Source organism: Chrysochloris asiatica, unplaced genomic scaffold (assembly GCF_000296735.1).
Source record: "Chrysochloris asiatica unplaced genomic scaffold, ChrAsi1.0 scaffold00017, whole genome shotgun sequence".
Lineage (NCBI taxonomy): Eukaryota > Metazoa > Chordata > Mammalia > Afrosoricida > Chrysochloridae > Chrysochloris > Chrysochloris asiatica.
Window position 1 is genome coordinate 26,429,927 of NW_006408535.1, and position 20,263 is coordinate 26,450,189.

Sequence of the window (20,263 nt, forward strand, 5' to 3'; positions counted from 1 at the left end):
TCCCCCTATTTTTTGTTTAAGATTTTATTGTGAATTATGTGGGTTTATATTCATCCTATCATATTTTATTTCATTGCAATGATTAAAATCCCCTCCGTGCATCATCAAACCAAAGGGTACACCCCACAGGCCCTCTCCCTCCGTGAGTCCAGTGTGCCCAGCTGCTCCATCTGTCCACGTCATTGCCTCCATTTCTGGCATCACTGCTCTCTGGGTAGGGTCCTGCACTCCGCTCTTCTCACTTGATGATCCCAGGGACCTCCACTCCTGAACTGCAAAATCGATTACTCCCCTCTTTTTGTTACAAAACATCTACCTTTACATTTCTAACCATCACAGTCAGTCCTGAGAGCAATTATTCACTATTGTGCCAGAAGAGTCTTATCCCTATCTCCTTTCATTAGCTCCATCCCAACAGATTGGAAACCATTCAGTGGAGATTCTACCATCCCCTGCCCCATCTGGAACTAAGCTCCCTCTTGAAAGGTTGTAAGCCAGTCACTTCTTGACTTTGAACTCTCCACCCATTTTGGGTAGCCATGTCTAAGTTGCCTATCCCTGTTAACCCTGTATACTGAGGGGGTAGGAGTGATCCTCGCTTTAAAGATTTGTTCCCTTTTTTGAGCTACTACATTCATTTGTATAGGTAAAGTTCATCAAACTGTAGTGGGTTATTCTTTTTTTCCCCTCTTCTTTCTTCTTCTAGTTGAGTTCTGATCATCCAGCAATCGAAGCCAGGTCAAGAGGGTACTATCTGCATGTATGGGTATTCTTGTGCATCTCCCTCCCCTCATTTCATATAAGCTGGACACTTCACTTTCCACTCTAGTCCTCTGTGGCCATGTCACTGCCATTGGGCCCAGGAGTCCCCAGGTCTTGCCATACTGCTGGCCAACCAGATCTCCACCCAGGTTCACAGGAGTCTATTGAATGTGGTCAGACTTAGCTCACAATTTCATTGCTGTTTTTCCCCCTCTTCCCCTTATCGGTGACCAACGTGGTCACCAGCCAGACCACATGCCTATTAGTGTATTCCCCTTGAGTCTTAGTCTTGGAAGGGGTTTGCTCTGAGGGGACACGACCACTTGCCTTGATGGCTCCTGAGCAAACAGCTTACTTGTTCTTGTAGTAGTCAAGCACACTGCCATTATTGTTTTTTATTTTTTCCTGCTGGTCTTTCTTTCACAAAGTATCTTCTGTTCTCCTAGCCGCTGCAGGCTGGTTTACTGTTCTTTCAGTGGAAATTTCCCACCTCAGATAATTCTGGAAGGGGTTCAGGATTTCACTTATGGTCTTATGCAATGCAAAGGCTCCACAGGAAGCCTCTTTCACTGGGCAACTTCTAGGCCCTTTAAGGTATGCCAATCAGTTATAGGCTGAAGAAAGACTTACAATCTTTCTATTGTGATGTTTCTGGCTATTCATTTTTCTCCCCCTTGTGTCTATTTTTAAATGGTAGGCAAAGGAACAAAAATCGAAAGACAGCCAAGCATCTTAACATTATTCCCCTCTTTTACCCATTCAAACCATGCCTCAATCAACGGAGGCCTGTTGTTCCAAGGTTATGCATACATTATCATTTACCTATGTCCCACTTAGCCCATGCAAACTTGCCTAACTGTTCTCCCATCCATCTTGTTATTCCATTCCTCTCCCACTTCTTGTGTACTGCCCCCCAGCTCCCCAACACCCAAGCTATCCTGTGTCTATGCCCTACCCTGTACTCTATCTTCCCCTCCTTCCATCTCTTCACCTCATCCCATACATCCCAGTGATCAGCAAATATACATATAATTTTTTTTCCCCTTTTAGAATGGGTTCTTTTTCTTAGTCTTTTACAGTAATGGTCCTGTGCAGTATTTTTCCTTTTGTGACTGGACTAATTTCACTCAGCATAATGTCCTCAAAGTTCATCTATGTTATGTCGTGGCTTGTAGTTTCCTTGCTAGTCTCCAAGGTAACATAATATTCCATTATGTGTGTGTACCACAGTTTGTTTATCCATTTTTCCATTAATGGGCACTTAGGCTTTCTCCATCTTTTTGCTATTGTAAATAGTGCTGCTATGAACATTGGTGTGCATATACCTACTCGTGTTATGGCTCATATTTCTTGTGGGTAAACACCAAGTAGAGGAAATGCTGGATCATACGGTATTTCTATTTCCAAACTTCTGAGGAAGTGCCATATTGCTTTCCAGAGTTGTTGGGCCATTTTGCAATCCCACCAACAATGAAGGAGGGTCCCAGTCTCTCCACATCCTCATCAGCATTTATTGTCCTCTACTTTTTTGATCTTTACTGTTATTGCTGGTGTTAGATGATATCTCATTGTTTTGATTTACATCTCTATAATGGCTAGTGATTGTGAACATTTCTTCGTATCTTTGTTGGCTGCCTGGATCTCCTCTTTGGTGAAATGTCTGTGCCCATTTCTTAATTGGGTTATTTGTCTTTTTCTTGTGGAGGTGTTGTAGTTTCCTATATATTTTAGAAATGAGTCCCTTGTCTGATGTGTCGTTGCAAAAGATTTTTTTCCCATTCTGTGGATTCCATTTTTACTCTTTTGGTGAAGTCTTTTGATGCACATAAATTTTTAATTTTTAGTATGTCCCAATCATCTATCTTGTCTACTTTTATTTTTGTACTTTTCAAAATGTTTGGTAGTCTGTGTATGCCCTGAATTAAAGCCCTCATATTTGTGTCTATTTTTACATTGATGACTTTCATAATTCTGGGATTCATATTTAGATCTTTAATCCATACTGAGTTGGTTTTGTATATGGTGTGAGGTAAAGGTCTTGTTTCACGCTTTTGCATATCCAGTTCTACCAGCACCACTGGTTGAAGAGAGTATCACCTCCCCATGTGATATATTTAGGTGTTTTGTGAAAAATCAGTTGCAGTATGTGGATGAGTTAATTTCTGGATTCTCAATTTTGTTCCATTGATCAATGTATCTTTCATTGTACCAGTACCAGGCTGTTGTGACCACTGTAGCTATGTGGTAAATTTTGAAATCAGGGAGTGAGAGGTTTCTAACCTTGTTCTTCTTCTTAAGCAGTGCTTTGCTTATCCTGGGTCTAATTCCTTTCCATATAAAGTTTGTAATTGTTTTTTCCATCTCTTTGAAGAATGTCATTGGAATCTGGATTGGGATTGCATTATATGTGTACATTGCTTTGGGCAGTATTGACATTTTACGATGTTGAGTCTTCCTATCCAGGAACATGGTATATTCTTCCACTTTTTTGAAGTTAATTTTGGTTCTTTCTTCTTTTTGGATGTGCACATTTATTGCAATAAATTGTCCTCTCAGCACCGCTTTTGCCGTGTCCCAAAGATTTTCATATGTTGTGTTTTCATTCTTGGTTGTTTCTAGGAAATTTGCGAATTCATGTTTAATTTCTTCTTTTACCCAGTCACTTTTTCTGCAGGGTGTTATTCAGTTTCCATGTAGTTGTCCTTATCTCCTTGGTCTTCTTATTGTTGATTTCTAGTTTTGTAGCACTGTGGACTGAAAAGATGGTTTATAGTATTTTGATGTTTGTAAATTTATAGAGGCTTGCTTTGTGACCTAACACATGGTCAATTCTGGAGGATGTTCCATGTGGACTGGAGAAGAATGAATATTGTACTGTTGTTGGGTTGAATGCTCTGTACACATCTATGAGGTCAAGTTGGTTGATTGTGCTATTTAGTTCCTTTGTAACTTTGTTGAGTTTCTTTCTGGTTATTCTGTCCCTTTTTGAAAGTGGCATATTAAATTCTCACATGATAATTGTAGATTTATCTATTTCTTTCTTCAATTCTACTATGGTTTTCTTCATATATCTTGGTGCTCTTTCATTGGCAGTGTAGATATTTATTATGGTTATGTCATCTTGTTCAACTGACCATTTGATCATGAGATAGTGTACTTCTTTATCTCTTATGTAAGTTTTGTCTTAAAGTTTACTTTATCAGAGGTTAGTATTGCCACTCCTGCTGGTTTATTATTGCAGTCTGTTTTTTCCTTTGTATGTAAGGTGTGTCTGTTGCAGGCAGCATATTGAAGTGTCTTGTTTTCTTATCCATTCTGCCATTCTCTGTCTCTTCACTGGTTCATTTAATCCATTGACATTCAGTGAAATTATCGATAGGTATGAATGAATTGTTGCCATTATGTTAATTTTTTGGTAGTGTTATTTGTTCTGCATGCCTTCTTTTGCTGAGCTTGTGTTTTTTGTGCTATTTCTTGTCAGTTTCTCCTTAGTTTTCATATTTCTTTGTATGTTTGGATGCTAATTTTCATGGTAGGTTGTGAAGTATTAACTTTCTTTGGGGTTACCCTATAGCATATTAATTTTTCCTTCATTATAAGCAGCTGCCAAAGAATCTGCCCATGGGACAAATGGGGCTCTTCCTCTCTTTGCCATGGGAAAACTGTGGGCTCAATGCTGGACCAGGCTGGGCAAAGAAGGTGCAGCAGGGAAGAAGAAGAAAAAATGTGTAGAATCCCCTCACATCTCCTTTTGCAAATGTTGCTGCACCAGTTTTTAGTGCTGATTCACTGTGTCAGTCCGGCTGTGGCCCCGCCCTCTGAACTCAGCCCTGAAATATACAAATTATCTTTCTACAGATTCCTTTATGAAAACAAAGTCATTCCAATTCAACCCCCTATTTTTTAAGTTCAAATTTAAACCAAAGTTATCTGAGCAAGTGAGTGACTTTGGTACAAAAGTTTAACTTAACCTTGCTAAAACATGGAGTTAGAGCTGCTAGTTTACATACAATCAGTCTAACAAGTGCTCAGATCACAAGCAATGGAATCCAGAGTATAGCTAACATTCAGAGCCTAACATATATTAAATATGAATAAGTGAGCCCAGTTGAGACATTTAATTAGGATATCCCTCAGTTTTCATATCTTTAAAATGGAGATCATAGCATCTATAGTACAGGGTTGTAGGGGAGGAATTAATGGACATGCACACAAACTCACAGAATTCAAAATAACAACTGGTTTATAAGAGCACATTGTTTTTCTGTTAGGTGCAGTAAAGGAATATTATGAACAATTCTGTGCCCACAAATTTGATTATTTAGATCAAATGAAACAATTCCTAGAAGACACAAACTACCAAATGTCATACAAGTAGCAACAGATCATTTGAATATGTGGTGCTGTGGGTTAATGCACTGGACTGCAAGGTCAGTTTGAACCCCAATGTCAGTGGTTCAAGCTTACCAGCCTCTCTTTAGAAACCCTATACAGGGCTGCTATGAGTTGGGACTGATTCAACAGCACTTAACAACAACATATCTATTATAGAAAATAAATCAACAATTAATATCCATTCAAAATAAAACGTGTCTGACACAGATGATTTCACTGATGAATTCTAAAAACTTTTCAAAAAGAATTAACACCAGTATTTCTCAAACTCTTCCAAAATCTAGAAAGAACCCATCCCTAATCATTTCATGAGGTAAGCATTACCCTAATACCAAAACCACACAAAACATTACTAAGAAGAAAAATCATAAACTAATATCTCTCCTTAACATAGATGCAAAGATCTCGAACAAAATTGTAAGAAGTGAAGTATAGCAATATATAAAAAGAATTATGTAATACAGTCAAGTAGGATATATCTCAGGTATGCAAGCTGGTTCAATATTCACAAATTAGTTAATGTGATTTATTATATCAACAGACTAAAGAAGAAAAATCACATGGTCATATCAATAGAAGCCAGAATAGCATTTCACACAACCCAACATCCATTCATGATTTAGAAAAAAACAAAACAAAAAACCTCTTAGCAAACTAGAAATACAGGTAAACATCTTCACTTAATAAAAAATACATATAAAAAGATACTTAAGCTAGCATCATAATTAATGATGACAAACAAATTGTGTGCTCTTCTCCTAAGATCAGGAATAAGTCAAGGGTATTGCCTCTCACTTCCGCTATTCAAGATCTTACTGGGAGTTCTAATTAGTACAATTAGACAACCAAAGGAAATAAATGGTATCCAAGCTCTGGTAGCGTAGTGGTTATGAATCAGGCTGCAAACCGCAAGGTCAGCAGTTCAAAACTACTAGCTATTCCGCAGTAGAAAGATGAGGTTTTCTTCTCCCGTAAAGATTTACAGCCTCGGAAACCCTGTACAGGGTCGCTATGAGTCGGAAACAACTCCACAGCACATAACAACAACAAGTTGGGAGAAAAAGAAATAAAATTGCCTTGTTTTCAGATGATATGATTGTCTACGTTGACAATTTCGAAGAATGAACCAAAAAACTCTCTTGATTTAAAAAAAACAAAATTATTATAGCAAAACTGCAGAATACAAAGTTAATATATAAAGGTCAATTGCTTTCCTGTATACTAACAATGAACAATTGAAATTAGAAGTTTGAAATACAGTATCATTTATATTAATGTCCTCCCTGAAAGAAATACTTAGGTATAAATTTATAAGTAAATAAATATATCTAAAAAACAATGATTGAGGATATCAATAAAGGTCTAAATAAATTAAGAGATAGTCCTTGTTCATGGGCAGTGGTGGTATATGCCATGGCGTGAGTTCCAACTCATGAGACCCTGTATAGGGTTTCCAACCCTGTAAATCTTTTTGGAAGTAGAAAGCCTCATCTTTCTCCCACCGAATGGCTGCTAGTTTCGAATTACTGATATTGAAGTTAACAAGCAGCCTGACTCGTAACCACTATGCTACCAGAGCTCCCTGAGTTCATGGGTTATTGTTGTTAAGTACCGTGGAGTCGGTTCCGACTCATAGTGACCCTGCAAAGGATTTCCGAGGCTGTACATCTTTACGGGAGCAGAATGCCTCATCTTTCTCCCACGGAACTGCTGGCAGTTTCGAACTGCTGACCTTGAGGTTGGCAGTCCAACTTGTAACTACTACAGTACCAGAGCTCCATGGTGGTGGTGGCTGTGTGCCGTGGAGTCGGTTCCGACTCATAGTGACCCTGTACAGGGTTTCTGAGGCTGTAAATCTTTACGGGAGCAGAACGTCTCATCTTTCTCCCGTGGAACAGCTGGTAGTTTCGAACTGCTGACTTTGCAGTTCGCAACCCGATTCGTAACCACTATGCTACCAGCGCTCCTTCAAGAGCTCCTTAGGGGGATTTAATATTATTATTTTATTACACTCTTTTATTTGGTCATTTTAGCAATCTAGTCAGGTAGTGATGAAATCCATTTTACAGAGAAAGAAGTATGTTCTTAAGTGCCTTTGAGTCAGTTCCGACCCATAGTGACCCTATACAGGGTTTCTGAGGAACAACCAGCTAGTGAGCTTGAACTACCAACCTTCCAGTTCAAATGGCTTTGCAGTCTGGTACATTAACCCACAGTGCCACACAAGCATCTAATCTTATCCACATTCAATAGATGCTAAGTGTTTGCTGAATTGACATTTGCGCATTATTCAAAAAGTTTCTGCTATTCTTAAGGTTTTCCAGTCTCTCCTGCCCTTCTTTTTGGTTTACCTGGTGTCTGGACATACCCCAAAGAGATTTATGCCATGCCATCATGGAAGCTTTCTTCTAATACTTAATATGATTAAGATGTCAATTCTTCTCAACTTGATTCAGAAAGTCAAGGCAGCCCCAATGAAAATAGCAACATCTACTTTTGTAGCTATCAATAAATTGATTCTGCAGTATATATCAATAGGAAAAAGAACTAGAATAGCCAACATAGTATCGGCACTATCTGACTTCAAAAGATAATATTAAATTAGCAAAACAACATTGTACTAGTGGAAAATGTATGTAAGAATCAATGGCACAGAATAAAAGGTTTGAAATCAGACCCACACAAACATAATCAACTGACCTTTGACAAAGAACCAAAGAAAACTAAATGAGAAAGAGTAGTCTTTCCACCAAAGGTGCTTAAACATGCCAAAAACGGATGAATCTAGAAAACTAGTTTACATCTCTCACAATAATTAGCATAAGATGGACCGTAACTTACATTTAAAATACAAAACTATACAACTTCTGAAAGATAATAAGAAAAAATCTACGTGACCTTGAGTTTGACAGTGATTTTTTTATTTTATTTTTAAGCTTTTTATTACGAACTGAATGACATTTACAAACAAGATCATCATTTTACATTCAACAAATCATACACTTTGTTTCATCTCAAAGACTGCAATCCACTTCATGCAACAAGTTTTCTGTTGTTCCGGCTTCCTCTTGGTGGTTCCTGTTTCCATTCCAATCACCTTCCCCTTCCCAACTTAGTCCTTAGGTAAATTTTCCCTTTTGTGTTTGAATGACTGACCATCCCATGGTGAGAATATCTTACTAGTGTTGTTGACCCACCTATATACCTATCTATTCCTTGGCTAAAATTTGGGACACAAGAGTGACTTCTTTTCCAGGTCCGAAGGGTAGCCAAAGGCCATAGTCTAAGATTCCTCTTTCTGACTAGTAAGCCCAGTATTTTTATTTATTTATCTTTTTATAATTTTGAGTTTGGGTCCACATTTTCTCCCACTCTATCAGGGACCTTCTAATGTGATCCCTTTCAGAGTCATTGATATTGGCAGCTGGGCACCATTCTAGTTGTGGTCTCAGAGTCATGGAGACTGGTGTCCACACATTCCAGGAGTCCCTTTGATTAATTGATTACAAGTATCTTCAATTCACATCACTCTTCTTTCTTCCACACATGGAGAGACCAATAGCTGTGCCTTAAATGATCATTCATGAACACTGCTCACCAAAATCGGATGTACAACATTGTCTTTGTGGACTATCTTATGTCTATTGACCATGGTGTTCCCTAAGACTATAGTCCTTAGCCCCCAGGCCCAGACACTCAATGTCTTAAGATGTTTGATAATACCTAAGAAGTTTTTTTTTAATCCTTTTTCCTGCTGTATGCTCCATCACATTCATAGTTGTGTTTGCAGGAAAGGTAAATGCCCATGTATAACTATTCTCTTTCAAACTCATATATTTATGAGTATATTCCCATTCTTCCTCCCTTACCCATTCAACCTGTGTCTCTGTCCATGTAACTACCTGAAGAACACTGTTGTTCCAAAGTTGTGTTTATATCACTCTTTACCTCTACTCTCTTTTAATCCTTGCATACCTCCCTGTGTCTTCACCTGTTTTCACCATTCTTCTGCCTCTTCTTGTGTATTTCCCTCCTCCTTTTTGTATATTGCACTCCCCATCACCTGAGTTAACATGTGTGTACTCTCTAACTGATGAATTAATCTCTCTTCCCTCCCACCACTGGTAACCACCAAAGAATGTTTCTTTTAGTATTAAAACTTTTTCTTGAGTTCTTATAATAGTGGTTTCTTATAATATTTGTCCTTTTGTGATTGAATAATTTCACTCAGCATACTGTCAGATCCATCCATATTATGCAGTGTTTCAGACTCACCATTAATCTTCAACATGGCATAGCATTCCATTATGTGTATGTAGTAAAGTTGGTTTTATCCTTCTTCCATTAGTCATTTAGGCTGTTTCCATGTTTTTGTTATTGTTAGTAATGCTTTAATGAACATTGGTGTGCATATATCTACTTATCACCTAACCCTTATTTCTTGTGAATATGTACCAAGTAGACAGATTGCTAGGTCATATGGTATTTCTATTTCCAATTTTCTGAGAAAGTGTCATTTCATTTTCCACATTGGTTGAACCACTTCCAGTCTCAACAGCAATGTAGGAGGGTCCTAGTCTCTCCATATCCTCGCCAGCATTTGTTATTTTCTGTTTCTTTTTTAATTTTGTTGTTTTGATTTGCATCTCTCTAATGGCTATTGATCGTGAACGTTTCTTCATACGTTTGTTGGCTGCCTTGGTGTCTAATATTTAGGAGATTCCATTCATCTATTTTGTCTTCTACAGTTTGTGCATTTTTAGTAATATTTCACAGTGTATATAAAGCCCCTTAAGTTTGTCCCTGTTTTTTCCTTGATGATCTTTATAGTTCTAGGTTTTACATTTAGGTCTTTAAAACAAGTTGAGTTTGTTTTTTGTATATGGTGTGAGATATGGGTCTTGTTTCATTCTTCTGCAAATGGATTTTCCAGTTTTGCCAGCACCATTTGTTAAAGAGTCCATCTCTTCCCCATTTTATGTTTGGGCTCTTTATCAAAGATCAGCTGACTATACATGGATGGATTTGTTTCTGGGTTCTCAATTCTTTTTCATTGACCTAAGTATCTTTCATTGCACCAGTACCAGGTTGTTGTGACCACCGTGTAGTAAATTTTGAGATAAGGAAGTGAAAGACCCCCAACTTTATTCTTAAGCTGTGCTTTGCCCATCCAAGATCTCTTTTCTTTACATATAAAGTTAAAGATCAGCTTTTTCATCTCCGTAGAGAATGATTTTGGAATCTGGATCATGATTGCATTATATCTATAGATTGCTTTGGGTCGTATTGACATTTTCATGTTAAATCTTCCTAGCCATTCTTGTAAGTCTCTTCTGGTTTCTTATATAGTGTTTTGTAGTTTTCGTTGCATGTTGTTGTTGTTGTTAGGTGCCATTGAGTCGGTACCGACCTATAGCAACCTTATGCACAGCAGAACGAAACACTGCCCGATCCTCAGCCAACCTCACTATTGTTGGCACGCTTGAGTCCGTCAATGCTGCCACTTGGCCAATCCATTTTGTTGGGGGTCTTCCTCTCTTTCTCTGTCCCTCCATCTTACCAAACATGATATCCTTCTCCAGCAACTGGTCCCTCCTGACAATATGTCTGAAGTATGAGAGACGAACTTTGGCCATCTTGCCCCCAAGGAGCACTCTGGCTGCACTTCTTCCAAAACAGATCTATTGGTTCTTTTGGCAGCCCATAGCACTTCCAATATTCTCTCTTGTTTTTCTGGTTATATTTATTATTAAGAATTTAATATTTTAGGTGGCTATTGTAAATGGTATTGTTTTCTTCATTTCCTTGTCAGAGTTATCTTTATTAGTATAAAGGAATCCAACAGATTTTTGTATATTAATCTTGTACCCTGCCATTTGCTAAATCTTTCAATGAGTTCCAATAATTTTGATAAGTCTTTGGGATATTCTATGTATAGGATCATATCTTCTACAAATAGAGAAAGGTTTAGTTCTTCTTTGCCTATTTGTTGTTGTTGTTGCTAAGTGTGCATCCAAGATTTGGATGTATTTTAATTTTTCTCTCTTGCCTTATAGCGCTGGCTATAAGCATGATATTTAACAGGAATGGTATTCAATGTAATGCTGGCCTGGTTCCTGTTCTCAAAGGGAATGCTTTCAATGTCTCTCCACTGAAAATAATATTGGCTGTTGAGTTTGTATATATGCTCCTAATTATGTTGAAGAATTTCCCTTCTATTCTTACATTTCTGAGTGTTTTTATCAGGAATGGATATTGAATTACCCCAAATGCCTTTTCTGCATGAATTGTTATGATTATGTGGTTCTTTTTCTTTTGTTTTTTACCTGGTGGATTACAACGATTGTTTTTCTAATACTGAATCCTCCTTGCATTCCAGTATGAATTCCACCTGGTCATGATGTATTATGTTTTTATGTGTGTAGAATGCTACTGACTAGGATTTTGTTGAGTATTTCTGCATCTATGTTCTTGAGGGATATTGGTCTATACTTTTCTTTCTTAGTGATGTCATTGCCTTTTGTTTTTGGTATGAATGCTATCCATGCTTCATAATATGTATTGGGGAGTTTCCCATCATTTTCAATGTTCTGAAAAGTCTGAATAAAATTGGTATCAGCCCTTCTCTGCATGTTTGGTAGAATTCACCAGTAAAGCCATCTAGACCTGGAAATTTTATGTTGTGAAGTTTTTAATTACCTGATTAATTTCTTCTTTTGTTATAGTTCTGTTCAAGTTTTCTACTTCATTCTGTGTTAGTTTAGGTAGGTCATGTTTTTCTAAAAATTTATACATTTCTTCTAGATTTTCAAATTTATTGGTGTATAGTTCTTCATACTATTCTGTTATTATCCTTTTTTCCCCTTTGTTTCTGTTGTGATGTCATTCATACCGTATGTTATGCAAGTTACTTGCAACTTCTTTTCTTTTGTTGGATTTGCCAATGGTTTGTCAAATTTATTCATCCTTTCAAAGAGCCAACTCTTGTCTTGTTGATTCTTCCTATTGTGCTTCTGTTTTCTAATTTATTTATTTCCACTCAAAGTTTTATTATTTCTTTTCTTTCTGGTGATTATGGGCTTACTTTGCTAGTATTTTTATAATTATTGCATACATTTTGCTCATATGTCAATTTTGGTTCTTTCTTCTTTTTGGATATTTCTATTGTCCTCTAAGCATTGTTTTTGCTGTGTCCCAAAAGTTTTGGCATGCTGTATTTTTGTTCTCATTTTGATTTAAGGGATTTTTTTTTAATTTCATTTTTTATTTGTTCTGTTATGCAGTAGCTTTTAAGTAGGATGTTATTCAATTTCCATGTATTTGATTTTGTTTCCTTGATCTTCCTATTGTTGATTTTTTTTTTTTCTTTTGGAGCATTGTGATTGACAAGATGGTTTCTAGTATTTTGATCTTTTCAAATCTATTGAGGATTGCTTTGTGGCCTAACATATGGCCTATTCTGGAGATGTTCCATGTGCACTGGAAAAGAATGTGCATTTTTCTATTTTTGGGTTGAGTGCTCCATATTAATCTATGAGGTCAAGTTGGTTGATTGTGTTATTTACTTCCTCTGTGCTTTTGCTGAGTTTATATCTAGTTGTTCTGTGCTTTATTAAAAGAGGTGTATTAAAATCTCCTAATATTATTATTGGGCTACCAACTTCAAGGTCAGTATTTCAAAACTATTAGCTGTTCCACAGGAGAAAGATGAGGCTTTCTGCTCGGAAAGATTCACAGCCTCAGAAACTCTATGCAGGGTAACTATGAGTCAGAACTGACTCCATGGAACACCACCACCACGAACATTATTGTAAAGTTGTCTATTTCTTTCACTTTTATTAGTTTGATTTATGCGTTTTGAGATTTTTTCACTGGAAGGATGGATATTTATTATGGCTATGCCCTCTTGTTCAATTGGCCCTTTAATCATGAGATAATGTCCTTCTTTGTCTATTATGCTGATTTTTGTCTTTACGTGTATTTTATCAGAAATTAGTATTGCCACTCCTGCTAGGTTTTTGTTTTTTTGCTTTTTTTTTTTTTTTTTTTTTTTTGCCATTAGCTTGATATATTTTTTCTCATCCTTTGATTTTTAAGCTATTTTTTCTTTGCATGTAAGGGGTATCTCTTGTAGATAGCATCCTAAAGGATCCTGTTTTCTTAATCATTCTTCTCCCCTCTGACTCTTGACTTATGCATTTAATCTGTTGATGTTCAGTGTAGTCATTGATAGGTATGACTTGGATGCAATCATTTTCTGTGTTTTTTGTTTTGTTATGTGGTTCTGATGGTTTCTTTGTTCCACATATTTTTCTGTGCTGAGTTCATTTTGTTCGTATGTTTTCTTGCCAGTTTCTTCATTGCTTTAATGTTTACAAAATTTTCATGGTTTTCCCTTTTCTTGATTTGATATGAAGGTGTGTCAAATTTCTTTGTGGTTTCTCTGTAATTTATTAATCTATCCCCCAGTTCGAAACAGTTGTTTTATCTTGAAATCTACTTGACTTCCTCACCATTTGGAGTTCTATAACTATAATCTTCACTCCTTTTGTTTTATAGTTGTCTTCATTATAAATTGATATCGCTGATTCCCTATATTTAGTCTTGTTAAGTTTGTTTTATTCTGGATACTTCTATATCTGGATGGAATTTTAGGTAGTGTTGCCATGTATATCAAACTCTGGTTGTTATCTACTCTTGTTGTTTCTCAATCCAAAGGACTTCCTTTAGTATTTATTGTGAAGTTGACCTGGTTTTCACACATTCCTTTAGTTTCTGTTCACCTGGAAATGTTCTAATTTCATCTTCATGTTTCAGGGACAGTTTTGCTGGGCATATTATTCTTGGTTGACATTTTTTTTTCTCTCTTTCAGAGTTTTATATGTGTCTCCCTATTGCCCTCTCGGATGCCTGGCATAACGCTGTAGAATCAGCACTGGACTATGAACTACAAGGTTGGCAGTTGAAACTCACAAGGTGCTCCTCAGAAACCAGACAGCACTTAAAAGCAACACTGCCTTCTTAACTGCATGATTTTGCCTGAATAATCACAGCTAAATCTTACTGGTTTTCTTTTGTAGGTAACATGTGGTTTTTCCCAAACTGCTTTCAGGATTTTGTCTTCATCTTTTATTTTTGAGAGTTTTATTATGATGTGTCTTGGTGTTTCTTTTGGTATCTATCCTATTTGGGTTAATTCAGCATCTTCAATTCTTGTCTTCTTATCTTTCATGATGTTAGGGAAATTTTCTTCCAATAGCTCTTTGACTATCTGTATTGTGCTTTTCTCTGTTTCTTACTGTTCTGGAATTCTGACAGCTTATAAGTTATTCCTGTTCATGTTGTCACATATGAATCTTAGACTTTCTTCAGATTTTTTTCATTCTTTTTTCTAATTGTTCTTCTAGCTTAGTAGTATTGAGAGATTTATCTTTAACCTCACTAATTTGGGCTTCCATTGATTCAAATCTACTTCTTTGTCTTTTCAATGTATTGCCCATTTCTGATATATTAGTATTAATCTTCTGGATTTCTACTCTTTTGTTTGAAAGTGCTATAGTACTTTCCTGAATTCTTCCTTGTTTTCCTCAAACTTTCTATCAATCATTGGGAGGTACCTAAATACCATTCTAAGGAGCTCTGGTAGCAAAGTGGTTATGAATCGGGCTGTGAACTGCAAGGTCAGCAGTTCAAAACTACCAGCTGTCCCACAGGAGAAAGATGAGGCTTTCTGCTCCTGTAAAGATTTGCAGCCTCAAAAACCCTGTACAGGGTCGCTATGTGTCAGAACCGACTCCACAGCATGTAACCACCATTACCAAATACCATTCTAAGAGTCCTGATGTGGTGTTGTGGGTTAATGCACCAGACTGCAAAGTCATTTGAATCGCAAGGTTGGTAGTTCAAGCTCACCAGTCGCTCTTTGGAAACCCTATACAGAGTCGCTATGGGTTGGAATCAACTCAACGGTACTTAAAAACAATAACAAATACCATTCTACTGAATTCTTTTTCAGATAGTTACAGTGCCTTTTTTTCTCAAAAAAATTTATATCTTTTAGTCATTTGTTTGAGCCACTGTCTTATTTCTTTGTGTGAACAGAAAATGTCTGCAGCTTTCAAAACTTTGTGAAATCATGGCATTTGTATTAAGTGGATGAATGTATGTTGGTGTACTCTTAGGCACTCACCAATGGCCTTCTGGTGGATGTGATCAGGAGATGAGCTTGTGTGCTGTTCTCAGGCACCTGTTCACTTTTTGTGCAGTCCTTTCAGTTCAAGATGGATTTAAATGATGTTGGTTGTTGTCACTGATCCAGTATATATAAGCAGGTATTGGCTTTTGCCCAATAGGTGGGGTTGTAAAGCATACAGTAGTGGTTGGACTTCATGGACACTGTTGCTGTCTCCAGATTGGTGAGACAAGAAGAGAAAGTACACACACAAGAGAGAAGGAAATAAACAAACAAACCAGCAAACAACATCAGAAAATAAAGTAATAAAGGAAAAAGGAAAAGCAGGCCACTGCTTTCTCTCCAACAATAAGTGGTATGACTCTGAACAACCTACTGCTCACTTGCCTTCACAGCCACTAAAAAAGTTCAAGGCAGTCCTGCTGTGCCTGGTTGGCCAGCACAGATCACCAGTCTTTCTTCTTTTTCCTTTGCCTCTTCTATTCTCCTTAATGCATCTGTTCAATTGCTTCTAAAAGCTCATATTAATATAAAACACAACTTATGATTTCTAATGTAAACTGTAACCCTTAGTTAATAGTAATGTACCAACGTTGGTTCATCAGTTATAACAAAATTGTCACTGACATCCAAGATGTCAATAATAGAAGACACAGTATTCAGGGGTAGTAGAGTATATGAAAATTTTCTGTAATATCTGCCCAACTTTTATGTAAGTCTAAAATACTCCTAAAGTACAAAGTCTACTATAAATATAAGGAGAAGCATCTGTAAGCATCTACTAATAATTGAAACATGAAATGTATGAAGTGTGAATCTAGGAAAATTGGAAACTGTCAAAAATGAAATGGGATGCATAAAAATCAAGAACTTAGGCAGTAATGAGTATCACATTCATCATCAAAAAGGATATTTCAAGATATTCCTTGAAGTACAATGCTGTCTGTGATAGGCTAATATCCATATGCTTATAAGAAAGACCATTTAATGCCACTATTATTTAAATTTACCCACCAATCACTAAAGACAGTGATGTTGAAATTAAAGAATTCTATCAACTTACTCAGTTAGAAATTGATCAAACATGCAGTCAAGATGTATTGATTGCACTGTATTGATTGCAATCAAGATACATTGATTGCATTGGAATACAAAGATTGGAAGCAAAGAGGAAGGATAAGTATTTGGAAAATATGACCTTGATGATCAAAACAATGCTGGAGATTACATAATAGAATTTTGAAAGACCAATGACTTATTAATTGCAAATAGGGTGAAAGAATACAACCCTGGTGTACTCCTTTCCTAATTTTAAACCATTAGATGTTTCCTTATTCTCTTCGAACAACAGCTTCTTGGTCAATGTACAGGTTCCTTATGAGTACAATTATGCTTTCTAGAATACTCATTTTCCATAGTATTGTCCATAGCTTTTTATGATCCACACACTCGAAAGCCCTTGTGTAGTCAATAAAGCACAAATAAACATCTTTCAGGTAGTCTCTGCTTTCAGTCAAGATTTCTCTGATGTCAGCAATGATATCCCTTATTCCATGTCCTCTTCTGAATCTGGCTTGAACCTCTGGAAATTCTCTCTCAAAGTATGGTTCTGTTTATCTTCAGCAAAATGTAACTTGCATGCAATATTAATGATACTGTCTGATGATTTCCACGTTCCTTTCGGTCACCTCTCTTTGGAATGGGCACAAATATGGATCTCTTCCAGTTAGTTAACCAGGTAGTTCTTTTCCAAATTTCTTGGCATAGGTGGATGAGTGCCTCCAGTACTGCATAAGTTTGTTGAAAGATTTCCATTTGTATTCCATCAATTCCCAGTACCTTGTTTTTTGCCCATGCTTTCAGTGCAGCTTGAACTTCTTCCTTCGGTGTCCTTGGTTCTTGATCATAGGCTATCTCTTTAAATGGTTGAATATCAACCATTTCTTTTTGGTACAATGATACTGTGTATTTCCTCCATCTTCTTTTGATGATTTCTGCATCATTCAAAATTTGGCCCTAGAAGCCTCCGATACTAAAAGTCAAGGTTTGAATTTTTTCTTCAGTTCCCTCAGTTTGAGAAATGCTGAACTTGTTTTTCCCTTTTGATTTTATAACTCCAGATCTTTTCCCATTTCCTTATAATATTTGACTTTGTCTTCTTGAACTAACCTTTGAAATTTTTTATTAAGCTTGAAGCAGCAGTCAAGAAATCAAACAATTAGTGTGTTAGGCAAATCTGCTCCACAAGACTGCCTTAAAATGTTTAAGCACAAATATATCAATTTGAGGATTAAGGTAGGCCTGACTCTAGCCATGGTATTTTCAATATCTTCATATGCATGTTAAAGTTGAACAATGAATAAGGAATACCATGTTTGAAGAAGAAACAGTGCATGTGAGATACGGTGTTAGAGACGAATATTTAAAGTACCACAGACTACCAGAAGAACAGACAAATCTGTATTGGAAGAAGTACAGCCAGAATGTTTATTAGAAGCCAAGATACCGAGACATATTATCAGGAGGGACCGGTCCCGGAGAAGGACATCTTTCTTGGTAAAGTGGATATTAGCAAAAAAAGAGGGAGACCCCCCCAAGTGAGTTGGATTGTCACAATGGCAATAATAATGAGATCATAAGAAGGTTTCAGGACCAGGTAGTGTTTAATTCTGTTGTACATAGGGTTGCTGTGTGTTGCAACTGACTCAACAGCACCTAACAACAACTACTATTAAAAAAAAGGTAATTAAACTGTGTTTTTAAGTAGTGATTATGAGTGGTAGTGAAGTTGTTATGAGTCGGGCTACTAACCTCAAGGTCAGCAGTTCAGAACTACCAGCTGTTCTGCAGGAAAAAGATGAGGCTTTCTGCTACTGTAAAGATTTACAGCCTTGGAAACCCTGTACAGGGTCATTATGAGTCAAAACCAACTCCACGGCACATAATCAACCAACCAACCAAACTGTATTTTGGAATCCTGGTGTGACACTGTGGGTTAATGTGCTGGATGCAAAGTCACTCAGAACCATAAGGTTGGTTGTTTAAGCTCATTAACTGCCCCTCAGAAACCCTATAGAGATTTTCTATGGGTCAGAACCAACTCAATGGCACTTAACAACAACAAATTGTGTTTATCTAAGAAAGGAATCCAGGTGGTTTAATGATTAAGCACTTGGCTGCTAATTAAATTATTGGCAGTTTGAACCTATGAGAGTCTCAGCAGGCAAAAAGAACTGTAGATCTGCTCCCATAAAAAATTCTGCCTACGTAATTTTAAAAGACAATTGAACTCTATTCTATAGTGGTTGCTATGAGTCACAATCAGCTTAATAGCACATAATACACACACAAAAACACACACACACATACACAATGTAAAAGAAAATTGCTTGTTGAAATCTGTAAGAAATACCAGAAAATAACTATTTGGTTTATAGGGTTTTTTTTTTTATTTCTACCAAGATACTATGATTAATAATGCAATTATATCCTAATATTAAAGTCTTGGATTTAGTAGGAGCCCAGTAAATCTTTATTATATAGTTGTTAACTGTATTGATTTTAATTGTCATAAAAGGTCTTTTAGGGTCAATATGAGGGTAAATATTTGGAGGCTATGAGGTTTGCTTTCAGGGGTAGGATTATGGAGTCATCAAAAAGAGAATTAGAACAACAATAACTGGTCAAATTTGGATGCAAATCAGAGAAGAACATAGAGCGGAATTAATCATCCAGACCAGATGAATAAGAGCACAAGGTTCCATAATTTCATTCTCAGTTTGGGGAAAACATTTTACTAGTTAAACAGCTAACTTTATATTACAATGCCCCCAACTCCTTCATATCTGAAAATAAACTTAGAATTAGAAAAGAAGTTATTGATTGTGTTCCCCTAGTTGATTTTGAATAGAAAATCTGATTTAGTTTGAATTAACCTAGTAGCAACCTTTTAGAGTAAAGTATAAGTAATTAAAGTCCCCAAGTAAAACATCTGAGTTGTTTAATAACATAGCATTATAACTGATTTTATAAAAATGTGTTTAGGTCAGGCATATTTATTCTTACAATGAAAATCAATATTGTGCATAATATATATTCTACTAGAGAAAAATTCAGCATAATTTATTTGCCAAATAATAATTAAGTCCCTACTAAATATAAATGCCATTGAGTCGGTTCTGACTCAAAGCCACCCTGTGTAGGATTCCTAAGGAGCTTCAGGTGAGTTTGAACAGATGACTTTTCTGCCATCAAGTCAGTTCCAACCAATAGAGACTCTATATAGGGATCCAAGGAGTGGATGGTAAGCCTGAACTGCCGAACTTGTGGTTCAAACCGACTTTGCAGTCAAGCACATTAACCCACAGAGCCACACAGGACTCCTTTCCAGTGCTTATCCTACAACCCCACACTGGGACTCCTAAATCTAAGGCATAAAATGTTTTCTAAATTATTAACTGACTAAGCACATTTCTTGATAGACATGACTGAGAGCTTCCTGTGCCACCTCACTTTCTTGAAAGATTTCTACTTTTATTCCATCAATTCCTGATGCCTTGTGCTCATGAGGAATCCGTGCCTGGGCCAAGAGGCAGTTATTCGAACAGAACATGGGAACACTGAATGGTTTAAAATTAAGAAAGGTGTGTGACAAGGTTGTATTTTTTCACCATACTTACTCAACCTGTACGCTGAGCAAATAATCCAAGAAGCTGGGTTCTAGGAAGAAAAACGTGGCATCAGGATTGGAGGAAGACTCATTAACAACCTGCAATATGCAGATGATACAACCTTGCTTGCTGAAAGTGAAGGGGACTTGAAACATTTACTGATAAAGATCAAAGAACACAGCCTTCCGTATGGGTTGCATCTCAATGTCAGAAAAACAAAAATCCTCACCACTGGACCAATAAA